Source organism: Cynocephalus volans, chromosome 4 (assembly GCF_027409185.1).
Source record: "Cynocephalus volans isolate mCynVol1 chromosome 4, mCynVol1.pri, whole genome shotgun sequence".
Taxonomy (NCBI): domain Eukaryota; kingdom Metazoa; phylum Chordata; class Mammalia; order Dermoptera; family Cynocephalidae; genus Cynocephalus; species Cynocephalus volans.
Window position 1 is genome coordinate 139,359,867 of NC_084463.1, and position 12,171 is coordinate 139,372,037.

Below are 12,171 nucleotides of genomic sequence, written 5' to 3' on the forward strand. Positions count from 1 at the left end.
GCCCAGAAAAATAAATTAGAGAAGTGCTCAGCTGTAGGCTAGTTTAGTTAAGGAGTAATGAAAAGGATAACAATAGAGGATGTGAGTGAAACAACAGACAGATGCTTTTAGCTGGGTGTTTCTGGTTTCTATTATCACCTCTGTAATATAAATCTAACTCCATGGTTCTTTAATGACTCTCTTGGGACCACCACTCATCTCCTTTGGGATATGCCAGAGTTGTGGATCTTTTTTAAAAATAGTGTTAAAGCCAGGTCATCTGAACTATGCTATTTTAAAAGAGGAAGGAAGGAAGGAAGGAAGGAAAAGGAAGGAAGGAAGGAAGGAAGGAAGGAAGGAAGGAAGGAAGGAAGGAAGGAAGGAAGGAAGGAAGGAAGGAAGGAAGGAAGGAAGGAAGGAAGGAAAGAAGGAAGGAAGGAAAGAAGAGAGAGAAGAAGGGGAATGATTGTTGGAATTTGTAGCCCTTGAGGTCTGGCAGAAGTTTATTTCAAGCTCTCAGGACTAGTATTCCTCTACCCTTTCTGATAAAAATGGCAGCTGTGGATACAGAGGTAGCTATGCTATATATGGCTAATTCCTGTCCAATCTGGATCCCAAACTGACTTTTGTCTACTGTTCTGAGGCTTGTGTGAGTCACCTATCCCATACCGTTTGGCCATTAACCAAAGAGTTATAGCTTCTCTAGGCCTCAGTTTCCTCTTTTATTGTCATGAGATCTCTGAGGAGTCTTCTGGCTCTAAAGTTATATGAGTCCCTGATACTGACAGAAGGCCCCAGAGAGGAGTACAGAAAAGTGAAAAGAAAGAGTTCCTTAAAAAAGACTAGCTCCATGACTTTGGTAGCTCTGGGGGAGGCAGGAGGTGATCCCATAGGCCCTCAGACTCCTCAGCCTTTTGAACCTTTTCTTTGAGTTTTCTTTATTGCCTTTTTCCCCCCCAAAACAAAGCTGGCACATGAGAAGCAATGGTACTCAACACACAGACCTTTTCTTTAGCTTTTTTTCTCTAAGTTACCTCAGGACACTGTATTTCTGCCTTTTTCTAAAGAGCTGCATCCTCGTGATGTTAGAAAGGTCTCTGGCAAAAGCCACGTCAACTACCTAAATCCTCTATAATATATGTACAGCCTCTCTGTTACCCGAAGTGTTAGTTAGAAAGGGGTGGGGTTGAAGAGAAGTGGGTCCTTCTTGTTTCATTCTTAGCGTTGATGAGAAGCCGGGTCATCTGAAGACCACATCTGGGCACGTGTATGCCAGAGGGATTGTGAAAAGTGCAGCCACCTTTCTTTCCCAGATCCCTCTCCATATCCACTCTCCCTCCCTCAACCCACCCACCAGCCACAAGCCATCCTTCATCTGCTTGGTTTATTATCATATTTTTGTGTTAATACATCGCGTTGATCTGCAATGTCAGGTTGGATAATTAAATTTAAATTGGGTCCCTTCGATTTCCAATAGCTAAACATCTGTGCACCTAACTCTGGAGCTGCCATGCAACTTAAATGCATTCTTGAGTGTCAATCACACAACACAGGCACCCCACACTGCAGTGGCTTTCTTGGGGGAGCTTTTCTTTTCTTTTTTTTTTTCCTGGTGAACATTTGCAAAGGCGTTTGCCCGGGATGCAGCAACCTGCATCATTATAACATATAACAAACCGGCTTATCGGTGAGCACAGCTCATGGAGCAAAGGCATGGGCCACCCTTCCCTTAGTTTCTGGTCCCCAATAGCCAGGTCTTTAAAAAACCACATTAAAAAGACCAAGAACACTTCATTAATGGACATTTTCTTCACCAATAAATAAGAAAATAAGGATCACTCACTGTATTTCTGACTGATCACAGCAACATCCAGATGGAAATCCAGGTGGTTAAAGAACAAGAGAAAACGCATGATCTTGACACCAAAATGAAAAAAAAAAAAAAAAAAAAAAGGAGGTTGATGAAAAATCCAACTGCAATTATCCGTCAATTTTAGTCAACATAGGCACAAATCCAACTGTGCTCTGCTGGTTTCTCTCCCCCAATCAATGCCTCTTTCTGCCACGGTCAACTTTTCTTCTCCGAAATTTCTTTGCAGATCTATTATTAATTTCCTCTCCTCTTGTGGGAAATTCAAAAAGAAAAAGAAAACACCACCACATCAGGTCTTTACTTTCCTTAAAAAAGCCCCAAACTTTTCATTCCAAAAATAACTCCTTGGCTTACTTTCTCCTTTATAGAGAAAAATGAGCATACTTTTCCCCTGTGGATCCGCGGTTCTCCATTTCCAATCATCCTTTTGGGGAGGGAAGGGAGGGGGGGCAGATGTTTTATTATTATTTATTTTTGTCAGAACACACCAACCCCCGAGGGTCTGACACGGGTTTATTTCATTTTTTTTTTTTTTTTTTAATGCTCCCTGTGTGCACATAGACACATTTGTGTTAAGATCCAGGTCTCACGAGAAGAAGCTTCGTTCTTCCTTCTCTCTTGCACGATCAGTTTATCCAGCGCGTTCGGCTCCAAAACAGAGCTGCGTCCCGCATCCTTCATTTTTTTTAAGGCACCCAACAGCCACCGCCGCCACCAAAAAAAAAAAAAAAAAAAAAAAAAAAAAGGTCCCCTTTTACATTGTCAATTCCTCTCCCCTGTCCCCTCCCTCGAATAATTTGGGGACCAAGCGCCCCCACTCGCCACCCTTCCAGCCCAAGATCTGATTAGGTTTCTCATCACAACCCAGTGCGCAACTGGATCTTTTATTTCAGCCGCGCGGCCAGCCACCTGCCCCTGTCCCTCCAAACTCCGGTTATACCCTGTCTCCGTCCCTCCACCGCCTCTGCAATTTCATAACCTCACGTTAAATGGAGGGCGGGGGGCGGGGGCGGGGGGAGCGGAGGAAAATTTCAAGGCTCCATCAGCCCTCAAGAAGAAACCCATTCCTGCCCCCCGCACCCCGCTACTTTTTTTTTTTTTTTTTTAAGGCTCGGGGTGGCTTTCGCTTCCTCTGTCCCCGCCCCCCACCCCTGTCACCCGGTCCAGATCCTTGCAGGTGTTGCAGAACTCGGCGATCAGAGCCGGGATCACCGGGCAGAAGCGCGACACGGTCCCTCTGCGGTGGCCCCTGCCGGCCCCCGGGGCCCGCTCTGCTCCATCAGCGGGCAGCGGATCCCGGGACGCCGCGACGATGGAAGTTCGGACGCGGCTTTTATTTCAAACGGGGATGACAAAGTGATGGGATCGACGGGATGTGAAGCAAATTAAAAAGAAGAAGAAAAAGAAAAAAATAAAGGAAAGAAGGGGATTTAAATAAAATCCCTAATCGGTGGCTTTCCTCATCCTGCTGAAATCAGACCGCAGCTCTGATCTCATCTGCAGCTGCGTTGGGCACATTTCGGGGCCACAAGTTGGTTCCTCCGCGCGCAGACCTTGACGCCGGCTGCTCCTCCGCGAGGGGACGCGTCCCCGGGGCGCAACTGCTCCGCGCGGCCCTCAGCGCCATGGCCCTGGCTCGCGGCTCCCCGCGCGGCAGAGTCCCCGGTCCCCTTCCATCCACTTGGGCTCGAACTCTCTGCCTCCCCCGCCCTCGCCTCTCTCCCCTCCTTCTCTCCCAAGTAAATAAATGCGCTCCCTGCGCCGGCAGCAGCTGCTGCCAGTCTAGGCGCGCTCTCGACCCATGCCACGTCCTGACGTGTAGGGTCCCAGCTCCGGAAAGCTCCTCGCGGACTGCGGTCCTCTTTCGTTCCCTGCCCCTCTTTTCTTTTCCCTTTTCCCTTTCCCTTTCTCTGCTTGTGATCAGTAAAATACAATTACCCAATTACCTCCCATCATCTTAGCACTGATTGGTCAATTGCATTAACACTTGAAGTCAGGGAAGAGGGGATTGGAGCCTCTGAGATGTGGCACTGCTGCCACCTGGAGGGCAGAGCCGGAACACTTGAGTTTCAAAGCCACCCCCCACGCGAGGAGGTTAGTAATAGGCAAAGACATTCAGGCTCTGTGTGGGAGAAGTTGTCAATTTTTTTTTTTTTTTTTTTTTCTCGCAAAGCTTGCCTGTTTTCATCCAGAAAGCCAGGAGTTTTGTGCTACAAAGAGGAAGACATTGAAATCACATCACCACTAGGATTCAAAAGTATCACCAAATACACAAAGCTGTTGCTTTCAGATTGCAGGGAAGAAGAGCCTCTCCCCTCCGTAGTCAAACAGGTTGGCCCCAAGGTAAGGGTTAATACAGGACTATTACTTACAATAGGCTCATCAGAAAGAATCAGGAGTAGCTCAAAAGCTACTGGGGAGGGACATGTGGAGGGCAGGATAATCTCACCAGGAGGAAGCAACTGGAAGGGGGAGATAGGAGCCTTCGGCCTATGCAATGTTGCAGTAAATTGGCCTGTTCAGTTTGTACAAGACATCCAGGACAGCTTGACAACTCAATTTCAACAGCCCTCGCTCCTGGATGTGGGCTTTTCCATCAAATGGTCTTAGGGGAGCTGCTGGCACATTTCAGCTCCAGTGGGTCTCCCTAGAAAGAGGGACCCGGCCCACAAAATTCTGATATCAATACTGTATTTATATTGTTTTCTTCCTCTACTATTCAATTATCATAAGGACCTTCTGTAAGCTATGGTTATTCATTTTATGTTATTCAAATATGTGACCCTGAGATATGAAATGGATAAAATTAGACATGATAATTTAAGCAATAAAAAACTGTATATGTGGGACAGGAGGGTAAATAAATATATAACCATTTCGTGTTCCCCAAGTAGTAGTTTTTAGTCTGATTTTCTTTATTTTTGAGAGATCAGAATATGTACTTGGTTTAAACACAATTTTAAACACAGTGAGTAAGTCATAATGAGAAGAGGCATCAGACAAAAAGGAGAAAATTTTCGCTAAGGAAACATCAGAGGCATATCCAAGTTCACACCAAATGTTCTTTTTTTTTTTTTTTTCTGTTCCCTTTATAGTATATATAAATTTTCTTGCTTCGAATTAAAAAAATTTACATCTATAAATTTCTTTGGTTACTCAAGACATGCTGTAATGTGGATCTCAGATGTCAGCACCTGCAAGGAGAAAGGCCATTCATTACACATGGATTGTGATTTATTATATATTTTTTTATCTTTTTGGAGAGCTTTGATGTAGTTATGAATTACATCAAAATGTGAATTAGTTGAGGGGTAATGGTGTTGCTTCTATTTTTAAATGAATGCTGTATTGATTGATTCAAAACACTAGTGGGCAGTTGACTAAAACTTTAATTTGTGTTTTGAAGCTTCTTACCATTATATGCCAATTATGGTTTATCAAGTAATAAGCCATTAAAAAAGTATATTCACTGGCTGCTCTAGATAGCTTCAAAGGAGTCTACCCCGTGGTTCTGAAGTAAGCTAAAAGCCATTTGAAATAAAAATTTTCTTTTTAGGGACTTTGACAGCAAGAAAAAGGCCAATGATTTGTTTTTTCTAAGCTGATTATTAGCTATCTACCCAACATCTATAAGGCCTTTCAGAATGAATTAATCTATTAAAGCAGCAGGGAAGGATCCGTGCTATTTAGCCAAAAGGAAAAATGAAACCCTTCCCATTCCCATTGACCTCTGCATTTTGCCCACATCAGCTAGTCATTCACACCGTACAACCTTGAATTAGTCATTTGGTTTTCATTTTTAGCTTCAGATTGAACCAGTAATTATTGAGCATCCATATGACACGGTCTTTCGCTAGACTTCTCATATACACCACCTTATTTCATTCTCAAAATAACCCATTGAAAAATTTTGAAGTTGGGGAAAGTGAAGCTTTAAGTCACATACTTAGTAAATGACATGGCCAAGTTTTGAACCCAGATCTACTCGATTTCAGTTCTTCCAGTTTTGCCATAACTTCTAGGTTTTGGAAACATGGGGAACATCTCTAAGACCATCTGAACACATAGGCTGTCATTTTCAGCACCAAATCCCAGAGGCTAATTTGTAACCCTGTGTGTGTGTGGTAGGGGGATGGCACTGCCACATTTGTCACTGAATGACCTTACTCAAAGAGAATTAAAGTAAGTGGTAAACAGGCTGTCACAAAAATACACATGCAACCTAAATAATAACACGAATATAAATATTTATGCATTTGAGGTTTCCAGGTACTGTCAACAGTGACAGGATATGTGTTCAAGTAAAATTCCTTATAAAAATTCTTTTAGAGGAGAAAATTGCCTGATGAGGAATTTGTCACATCACCACACTCCCCATTAGCCCATCTAGTTGCCAAAATCATGAATAGGACAAAATGCTATTGAAATGAGATGACTTGGGAGAAGAGGGGGTACAGTGCTACCATGCAGGGTTTGTTCTATGGACATACAGAGATCTATCTTCGTTCTCCGATCTGTAGACATTTAGGTGTTGAAACAAAATTATCATGTTATTTCACCTCATTTTAGTGACTCTAGCTGGTGTAATCTTTAGCAAACAGCAGGGGACAGCATCTTGTAATCAGAAATACAAAATAACAAATGGAATGAATTCAGTAACTTTGCTTAAAAATAAAGAAACTATGAATGTGTTTTTTGTGTAATTAATTGGATTTAACAGGCTGTAGGCTACTCTTTTGAAACATAATACATACTGAAGGTTTGAGTTTTTATTCCATGTTACAAATACTGGATATAGATACTTCCTTTTCACTTCCAAATACTATCCGGAACTCCTATACAAGGCCCAGAATATCCTGTGGAATAGTCAATCATATTGAGCTTGCCTCTGCAGTCACACATAATGAATGGCAATAGGAGTTAACTTCATTAAACCAACTTCTTTTTAAAAAACCATTTGATGTTAAAATACCATGTTTAATGGGAGCTTACTACATGTGTTACACTAGACAATATTCCAGGGATGTCATATTTCAGAACTAGAAGATTTCATAACAATCATCTATTCTTTATTCCTTGAAATATAGATGAAGATCCTAAAGTTCAAGTAGATTTGCAAATTTCTGCTTTTTTCAAGGTAACCCCTCTATGATGGCTACCCCTCCACCCAGCCTTCATCCTACATAGTCTTATTTTTCTGTGCTCTTGAACTTTAAAATTTGTACTAATAACTAGCATTTAATGAGAGCTTATGAGTGCCAAGTATAGTTTTAAGTATGTTAACAGATTTCAACTCATGCGATCTTCCCAACAACATTATGAAGCAGGTATCATTACAATCCTATTTTATAGAAGATGAAATTGAAGTTTAGGTTAAATAAGGGAACCCAGTTAGGAAGTGACAAAGGAAACACGCTTTTTAACTCAGGTTACTTTGTTTCAGAAATTGCATTCATAACAAATATTTTCTATTATTACTTATTGCACTGGATGGAAATGCTTTGCTCATGTCTATACTCCTCCCTAAACCATGATTGATTTCACAAGCGCATCTTTTCTTTTTGTATTTCTAATGCTTTGCACGTTGTTAAGTGAATAAATGTAGAAGATTATGACATTATGAAATGAAAGGACCTGTCTTTTGTCTCTCACCCAATAGTCTTTTCACTGTGGTATGCAAAACACTACAAAAATAAGATACGTATTACGATTAATAAAATAGAAAAACTAAGAGACGATGCCACAGATAAGATGATTTCATCAGAGAAGTATGACTTCTGAATCAGTTAGCAATTGATGCATCATAAACTATCCCAAATCTTGGTAGCTGCAAACAATCATTTATTTTTTCTCATGAGTCTGAAGGCCAGTCAGAGATTGGTTAAGTGGCTCTTCTGATCTTGGCTGGGGTCACTGTTTCCTGATCTAGAGGGGTCTCAACTAGGGTCACTGGGGCAACTTGGCTTTACTCCATGTGTTTTTCTCTCTCCCTTCATCAGTTTGGCCCAAGCATATTTCTTGGCAATGGCAGAAGTCCAAGGGAGCAAGCAGAAAGGCAAGAGTACTTTTTCAAGCTTCTGTGTGAATCAAATCTGCTTACTCCCCATTAGCCAAAGCAAATCATTTTGTTGAGCCCATTGTCAAGGAATGGGGCACGTCATCCTACTTGCAATGGGAGGGCACTGCAAAGTTCTATAACAAAAGAAAGTGAAGAATCAGGGTGATCATGGCAATCAGCCACAACCTCTCTCTTACAAATAACAAATTTCCTTAGTGATTACTGGAATTTACCAGAAAGACAATTCTTCACATTAGGGGCCATTCAGTCAGTTACTTATTTTTAACAGATGTGTAATAATCTCCCATTATGTGCCTGGATTATGGAAGTCATCACCAGCTCCTCTGTTACCTCCACTTTCCTGTTGACAACTGTTGATGCTGTTTCAGAAATGGCTCATGCATCTACCCATTTCTTTTTATTACATTACAAAGACCACTCTCAGTTTCCTCTGTGGACTCTTCTCTCTAGTCTTTCCTCTTCTTTATTCTATCCCATCTCTAGTTTCAGTTAGCTTATGAAAAAGAAAAGCAGATAGGGAAGTTGAAAGGAAGAAACAATAAAAGAAAAATCTGTTTCATGTGTACAATAACAAGAAACCACAACATTGGGAAAACTATTTGGAATGCATAGAACAGAAGATTCATACTCTAGATACATAAATAGTTCTTAGAAATAGCTAAGATGAATGGGAAAAAAAATACATGAATTGTCAATTCAAAGAACTGGTTATATTAACGTTTGTTGGTACTCATGTTGCTTAGAATAGTGCCTGGCCCTTTGGCCAGTTAATAAATTTTGACTGACTTGATGAATGAAATGTCCACTTGGTTTAGGGAGGAAAGTGGGTAGTAGTTAAGTTAACTACACGTGATAGTGATGTAATATGATTAGAATTTTACCAAAAATCAGTGTAAAGAGGTGGGGGTGGGGGGCAGAGGAGGCAGTAGCTAACTCTATGGGCATGGGTGGGGCGGTGGGAGGCATGGGGTGGGGGAAGGGGAGGAGAGCGGGGCAGTCCACGAGAACTTCACAAACAAAACCTAATGTGTTAGGAGCTTCATGAATGTGAACATACAGCTGATGGATGCAGGATTGCCCATTTTGCAGCCAAAGGACAGAGGATAAATTGCATTCTAAGAAAAAATAATTTGCTGCCCACAGATTAGCATAGTTAAAGCTTAGCTAACTTACATACACAGCTATAGGAGAGGTGATCGACTATTAGATGCATGATCCAGAGAGTCCAGATATTGAAAGAAGTTTTAAATATTCTTTCTAGAAAGATATTAATTACAAAAGAGATCTGGAAAGGAAGGGCATTTGTGAATGGGAACATCTTGAGGGAGGATTCTTCCTTTTTCAGACCAATTAGGCAGCATGACACATTCTAGGAAGGACTAAGTTATGAGAAGAAAACTGAAAGAAACAACTGTATGACAATTCGGAAATAATACTGAATTGATTTAGAGCCAATTATATTTTTAAAATCCTTTGTAAATGATGACCCAAGCACTTGTAAAACACAATCTCTTTTATAAAATATTTTTAAGGGAGATATATTTGTGCAAAGATACTACATGGTGATATTTTTGTACCATCTAAATTAGGAATCTTTGCACCAGGAAGAAAATTACCCTTAAAGGTATCTTTAAAACTCCACCAGGAATTAGAAGATGGTGTGAATCCAGTTGTGTAATTTGGGAAGACAGCTGCATTTTATCTAGCTAAATCAGCACTTGATACTAAACAACTCCTGAGAATGTCACTTTATTTCGCATCAGCCATGCGGTGCAGATTCAAGAAACGATAGCCTTGTTTTTCCCACCACATTACTATTGTGCTTTCAGAAAATGAAGTGAATAGATTTCCAAATTCAGTTCTCTTCACATTGAAGATTCATTAGCACATCTGTGATTCCAGGCCTCTGGCCGATTTAGTAGCACATCATTCAAAGAATGTTAAACTATCTGCATTTTTAAATGTCCAGGTTTCTAACATGCACAACATTTTTGAGGGAAGAAAATAACTGTCTAGGAGATGCTTCAGATTTGTGAAAAAATAATCTACTGTGTTTACAATGAAAAAGACAACATTTTTGTCACTTAAATGAAAAAAATACTCCAAATGCTGAAAAAAAGCATATGTAAAGAAATACAGACTTTCAAAATGTGAGGAGCTTGGGAATCGTTTGACTTACTACACGGGTCTTTTTAATCCATCAACAACTGTGTTTAGTTTTATAGGGGCAATGAGAGATTAAATAAATAGCCTTAGGGCAGATAAGGACAGTGTGGTGTTTTTCTAGAGTTGTGGTCTCTTTGCACAGAGTGAACACTGGGTAACTGTGAAGTGACTGAGTATTTAACATTTTTTTTTTAAGAATTTTATTTGTTTATTTTTAAGGTCACCAAATTATTATTATTATTTTTTGCCCATTTCTTTTTTTAATTGTAATGACCTTTTACTACAAACTTCAGTTGACAATCTTCCAAAAGGATTTTAAATAAAATTTTAAGAATTTTTATAGAAGTTCACATTTTCACTAGGATAATAATTATGCCACATTGAAATTCAATGTCATAGTTTAATTGTAATGAATGGTTTCTCAACTTTGTTATTGTTGCTGTTCTTATTGATTTTAGGGACTACATAAAAAAGGCCACAAGAATTTCTTATTCTATCTTCAATTTTGCTTCTTTTACTTCTATTGTTAAAGGATGTCAAAGTTATGACAGAACAAAGCTTCTTTAAAGAAGCTCACCCTCCTTTTCTGTCTTTTTTGTTTTCCTTTAAGTAAGCTTTAGGCCTCAACCTTAGGCATTATTCTTCTCTATGGTGAAAGATACTAAATAAGCAAATTTGCATGTAGCTGCTAACAATTTAGTTCGATTCATTCTACTCCATTCATATATTGAATAAATATTTATTGAGTACCAATTTCAGTGGGTTCTGTATTTATTATGCCTGCATAAAGTATCAGTAACTTTTCATTATCTCCCAAAGATGCTTATATTTTTAGAAAGGATTAGTCTATTTTCAGGAACGGGATATGCATGATCCAAGGGAACAGCATGGAATATTTCCAAGAGCAGCAAGTTGGGAATTTCTTAGACCTGAATTTGAATTTGACAAACATTCATTGTTTGTGTTTGAGGAGAACTGCAAATATTTAGGGCTGGAGCTTAAGAGAAATGTGTGGCAGGGAAGGAGATAAAATGCCAAGAAATGAACCTGCATGTCACAGCCAGATTAAGGAGTCATTCTTTTTATTTTACTTTATTTTTCTGTTGAAGGAGTTTGTCTGAAAGGTAGAGGGCCACCATCGAAGGACATTAAGTTAAGGAGTGACATAAGTTTGTGGTTTACAAAACACATCCCAGAGGCAGTACGCACATGAATTGGGGAGGAGGAAAAACTAGATGCAGAAGAGCAATTAGGAAACTACTGGAGGTTAGGAGGATCCAAACAAAAGAACACAACTTTGGGGATGAAGAGACAGATGTGGGTATAAAAAATGTGAAGTGTTAGACTCCACAGATTCATATTAATTTGCATATTTGTTGTTTGTGCACATGGGTTGTACATGTTGCATTCTATTTGGAAGCGATGCATAACTCCCATTCAATATAATAAAGTACTTCCTAGCAATGATGCTCTTTGAACATGGAATGAGCTGCCTTGTAAGGTGGTGATTTTCCTGCCATTGGAATTGTTTAAGCATAGGCTGCAAGTAGTGATTGGGTCTTTAAGGCAAGGTTACACTAAGTCAGCAGTTCCTAAACATTATCCCTGATTAAAGTTTCACTGGTTCACTACACCAAAACAAGAAGAGTAAGGGCGATGTAGTCAGATTATCCTATTAACTAGTTGGATTTAAAGCAAAAATCTTAAATTTGTGATCTTTTCCTATGCTTTTACAATTCACAAGTTCTTTTTTCTTATTTTTACTTAGTTTTGTTTTAAAATGTAAACAGCTGGCAGAATTAAAAGTTGGAAACACTATATTGCACCACTGTATATTTATTCATTTTAATGACATGAAAGTCGCTAAGGTCTGGGACTCGCGGGACTAGTGGCCTTTGAGGACCCTTTGGACTCTTGGGTTTTATGCTTTTATGAGAATATTTCTGCCTGAAGAAGTGCTTTCATGTAGATCAGCAGAACAGTGTGATTGACAGAATTCAGCCTTTCATAAAACAAATCAGCTGTCTCAAACTATAACTGCAGAAAACGTTCCCCAAATTTCCAGTACAGCCTT